The sequence below is a fragment of the Dipodomys spectabilis genome, unplaced genomic scaffold (genome assembly GCF_019054845.1).
Source record: "Dipodomys spectabilis isolate Male_0828 unplaced genomic scaffold, ASM1905484v1 ptg000147l, whole genome shotgun sequence".
Taxonomy (NCBI): domain Eukaryota; kingdom Metazoa; phylum Chordata; class Mammalia; order Rodentia; family Heteromyidae; genus Dipodomys; species Dipodomys spectabilis.
Genome location: NW_024870824.1, coordinates 15,593,841 through 15,599,274, shown reverse-complemented (window position 1 = coordinate 15,599,274; position 5,434 = coordinate 15,593,841). Strand labels below are relative to the sequence as shown.

The following is a 5,434-nucleotide window of genomic DNA, read 5'->3' as shown; positions in this document are numbered from 1 at the left end:
AGGAAGCAAAACAAACAACTCTTAGATTCACCACTGTTCCCAGAAAGTTGTGGTTCAAGTTTGGAGACGTGTCATTTTCTGACTGATATTTCTTCGTCTTTGTCTTTCTTTTGCTGCGGCTGGCTTAGAGCAAGCAGTATCATTGTTTGGGGAGAGCATATGGTACTTATAGTTCCTCTCTCCCTTGGGACATATGTCATTAATTAAAGGCAGATTCTAACGACTGTATTCAGGGTATGAATTGTCACACTGGAATGAACTGGAAAATTCACTCTAATGCAATTCAGCTTCATGTGAATCAGTCTAGATTTGAGTGTGAGGCATTAGCTATCTGCTATATCCCATTGTTAACAGAGGCGATTAGCTAAGTTTAACATCCTGAAGTATTACCACCACCCCCAACTCCTAGCAGAAATGTCAAATTCCCAGTGAATGTAGCTTCCATAAACTTTTGTGATCTGGTCTCTGGCCATACATCTTTTCAGCTTCATGGGTTACTGTTATGGACCTTATAATCTTAACCATATCAAGCAAATAATAAGCCAAGTCACATTTGCAGCCAGCTTTTATCCTTAATTTTACTTGAAACTCTATATAATTCAAAAAAGCAATTCCTAGGGCTAAAATGTAGCTCAGTGGCAAAGTGCTTGCCTAGCAAGTGCAGCGTCCTAGATTCAATCCCCGATACCAAAAAAAGAAAAGACAAAAGAATACAATTTAAAAAATCCCAAACACACATAAAAAGAGAAATTCCTGGAAATGGCATGGTTAACAGAGATTTTGTGGGGAAGATTCACTAGATTCCATTGCTGTTCCCCTCTTGAGACCAAATGTGTCTTTATTAGCAGTTGCTAGCAATTTCTCTTAATTTGATTTGTGGCTAATCCTCCTTGGGTGTGGGGATGTCTTTTATACTCTCTCAAGCCTACAAATAACCCAAGATTAGAGTCACTACCTAAGCTGTAGCCATTTCCTGAGAGTGACTGAGTCACTTTTGTCCTGTAGGTGGACATTTTTTTGAGCTTTTATATTTGTTTATTCTTCATTTAACGTTTAAAACATTACTGCAGTTGAATATTACAACCAAAAACAATAGCAAGTAGTGAGCTTATTATGATTAGTCCTTCAGTCATTCACTACTGCATTTAAAATGCTAGGAGTGGGTGCTATTCACTGGCCCCATTACGAGGTTTGACACTGAACACCACCTCTAGGATGATGTTCATCATCCTCATAAGCTTCTCCATTATAATAGCGTTGTCTTTCCTGATTTGGATCAAAGTCCACCAGTTCTACCCGATCCATTTTATCAGTCTTTTCTACTTCCTTCCACTCAGGAAGGAGTTTTTCCAGCAAAGAGAGTTTATCAGGAGAGAGGAAATGGTTTTCAGGAAAGTTTACCTTAAACTCTATGATCAAGCGCCTCTTTTCATATGGTCATCGATAAACTGGCATGCCTTCACTTAGCACACACTTGATATCTCCATGCTTGACAGTCTGACCTGGATGAGAAGTGATGACTACGGTTCGGTTATCAAGAGTGGAGATTGGCTTTGGGACGCCACACAATGCTTCAACCAGTTGTATGTCCATACACATGCAAAGGTCTTCTCTTCATCTTGTAAAAACAGCCTGGTCCTTCTGATCTAATACAATGATGATGTCTCCGGGCTCCAATCCTGGTTCTTGGTCTCCTTCACCATGGAATGTTATCTTCTGGCCATCTTTCATGCCTTTGTCAATATGAACTTCCAGAATCTTCTTCTCTTGAACTATCTTCCTTCCATTGCAGCTTTTACATCTATCTTTAGGACTGATCCTTTTTCCATGGCCCTGGCACTCCATGCACACACTGAATTTGCTGAAACATTCCAGGTCCTATCTGATGAATTCGTATTTGCATCCCAGTACCTTGGCAGTTGGGACAGCACTCTACGGCCTCTTTTTTTACCACCCCAGCCTTCACATTTGTCACAAATCACATTCTTCTGCAGAGCCAGTTTTCTTGTTGCACCGTTTATATGCAAATCTTCTAAGGTAACTGAAAGCTGATGAACAACATTTTTACCTCGCCTTTCTCTCTGCATCCTTTCTCCTTCTCCAAAAAACATATCAAAGATGTCCATTGGTGAGTGAAAACCACCACCTGCTCCACCCTCCTTAATTGCCTGTTCTCCTCCTTTGTCATTTAATTCTCTTTTCTTGGCATCAGAGAGAACCTCATAAACTTGAGAAATCTGTTTAAACTTTTCTCCTTCATTTGGATTCTTACCAGGGTGGTACTTCAAGGGTAGTTTCCTGTAAGCCTTTTTCAGTTCTTCCTGAGTGGCATTGGGTTTGACTCTCAAAACATCATAGTAAGTCCTTTCTTTCACCATTCTCTAGCTGGTGAGCAGGCTGGGGCCGGTGGCAGAGCAGGAAGGAGCTGTATGCAGTTAGGGCAGCCCTGTTCCTCCAACCTCTCTCCGAGTGTTCTGGAAAGTTTGTTTTTGTTCCCTGCAGGAGGATGTACGCCATCACCTACTGATCTTGGATGCATCAATAGGATTTGCTAGAATGCAAAATAAATGTCAGGAGGGACGCTGTCAGCTGCCTAGCCTAGAAATCTTGTTTAATACCCTCTATTTAATCCATCTTGAGCTCTCATTGCCTGGCAGCAAAGATGGGTAAGAGTAACATATGCTCACAATGAACTTGTAGTATGGATTATGCTAAATATGCTATATACTTTAACAATTTCTCAAACACACTTCATAAAAAAGCAGTAATTTTGAACTGGGCACAGCTAAACGTTCATCTTTGTCTTTAGCTCTCACAAAAGAATCCTACAAGTTAAATACATGAAATAATTTCTTTAAAATTATTGGGGAATTATTTAAATTATGAGGAAACTAAGGTTTATAATTAATTTCTTTAAGATAATATATGGTAAAAGGATTCAGCTACCATACAGAAGGCATAAACTTAATAGCTTTTATTCTGAAACCAGCTACAATTTTTTTAAGGAAGAGAGAAGCATACAACAGACTATTACAATTTATAATTTTAAAACATTTGCATCTACCAACAAGTGCATAGTCACACATCCCAACATAAATCTGAATTTCTGTTGGAAAACCAGAGAATGTGTGAACTAGGTCCTGTCCAGGGCCCGCTGTGGGAGCTGAAGAGGGGACTGGGTTCTGTCTAGCTGCTACCTACTGCTCTTTTGAATGTTTCATACCCTTAATTCTCCTGTGTTTTCCAGGCATAGTTCACTCCATGCATTCCTGTTACCTTCCTGGTTCCTGTGTCATTTGGCAGTATTGGAGTTAAAAAGCAGGGTCTTGCACTTTCTAGGCAGACACTCTACCCCTTAAGATATTCCACCAGCCCATCTTTTGGAAATTCTCCCAAAGGACTATATTTTGCCATGTATCCTTACTCAGTTTCTCAGTTGTTCTTTCTGTCATCTCTACTCAACCAATAAAATGTGCAAACTTTCCTGTTTCTCTCACTCCCTCTTTCCAACATGATCCATCTCCTGTGATCTCTGGGTCTCTCTGTTCTAGTACCCATGGCAAACTTCTCTTCAGTCCTTGCCACAGTAAACTGTAATTGCCCTCCTGATTTGTTATTCACACAAACCCACTGTGACTTGGCTCTTTCTCCTTAGATCTCTTATTGCTCACCTCACTCCTACTACATAAGAATTTAAGTTGCCTGATGCCCAAATCTGATGTAGGTAACAGAAGAAAACTGTAGACTAATCTCGAATAATAAAAAAAAGAATTTGACTGAGTAAATAAATAAATGAGTGAATGAGTGAATGCATAATTTACTGTCTTGAACTCAGGTAGAACTTACCTTCAGCTCCACTTTTTCAGAACAGAGGGAAGGGGCTATTATATATAGCCATCTAGTTACCTGCCCTTGAATTTTTACCAGATCATAGTATGTACCTGAGCTGTTGGTTTGCTGAGTAAAAACACTTCTAAACCAACAACAATTTCCCTTCCCAAAGGAACTCAAAGCAGTAAAAATATTAAAGCATAACGATGAAAGATTATTTAGTATTTAGTATTATAAAAAGGCAATACTTCTTGGATATTAATCATTAGCAATAGTTGAGTGCTAAATTTAGCACTGAATTTCTATTAGTAAAGCAATTTGCAATTCTACTGCACTTAACAGAAACATTTATTAAATACAACATTATGCTCACCAGTAGATTATTTTAAAAAAGCCTTTCTATTTGATCACTTCATTGAAATATTTTAGTTGACTTTCTTGTTTTAACTAGGCACTCTACCATCTGCAAATAATGGTATTCTACACACACTTCCCTAACAGACTTTGTCCTTTGCAACCTATTGCAATGGTTAATTTCCCCAGCCCAACATTATTTTTTTTTCCAACATTATTTTTGAAAGTGAAGTGCTGCCATTTTTCGGTCCCTTTCTCAAACAAATCACCAAAGGAAAACATTCCAATTCTTTTTAAAATGAAGCAGAGAACTTTTAGAAGGAAGTAGTAATTCTTTGTCCATCTTGGTAGTTCTTCTCTCAAGTGTTGCAGAAAACTGCAATACCTGGGTCTGGTCTTGTCTCTAGGGTCTGGAAAAATGAGTGTATGGATATAGAGAAGTAAAACAGCACAGCTGTCATCAGCTCACACTTGTACTCCTAGTTATTCAGGCAGCTGATATCTGAGGATCAAAGTTCAAAGCCAGCTCAGTCAGGAAAGTCAGTGAGATTCTTATCTCCATTCCACTGCCAAAATACCAGAAGTGGAGCTGTGGCTAAGTAGTAGAGAGGCCAGCCTTCAGTGAAAAAGCTGAGGACAACACCCAGCTCCTGAGTTCATGACCCTCCTGCTCAGGACTAGTGGGGTGCATAGACATTCTATATCAAATTTAAGAGTACATTTTCATCTGGGCACCAGTGGCTTATGCCTCTCAATTCTAGCTGCTTAAGAGAATCATGGTTTGAAACCAGCCCAGTCAGGAAAGTCTATACGACTCTTTTCTCAAATTAACCACCCCCCAAAAAATGAATAAGTAAAAATAAAGCCAGAAGTGGAGCTGTGGCTTAGCTTTGAGATTAAAAATAATAATAAAATGCTCAAGGATAGGCTCTAAGCCCTGAGGTCTAGCCAGTTGTTCCAGAACTACTTTTTAAAACACTTCTCTTTTGTACATTGAATAATTTTGGTATCCTTATTTAAAATCAGTTGACCCAGACACAAGTCCATTTCTGACTTTTTGTTTTAGGCCATCAACATGCACGCTTGCGATTAACGGAGCGTCTGGGTAATTGTTTTGTAATGACTGTTTAAATGAGGCGGTAGGAGCCTCTTACTCCCTTCTTATTTTTTAATATTATTTTGATTATTTTGAACTCGCTAATTCTTCATGAACCTTGGACACATCATGTTAATGTGCAGAGAAGTTAGG

General features: G+C 39.0%; 1 pseudogene; it reads right to left on the bottom strand.

Annotated features, from left to right (window-relative positions):
• Positions 1 to 1,040: 1,040 nt before the first annotated feature.
• Positions 1,041 to 2,412, bottom strand: LOC122118164 (annotated as a pseudogene).
• Between the last annotated feature and the right edge of the window lie 3,022 nt (positions 2,413 to 5,434).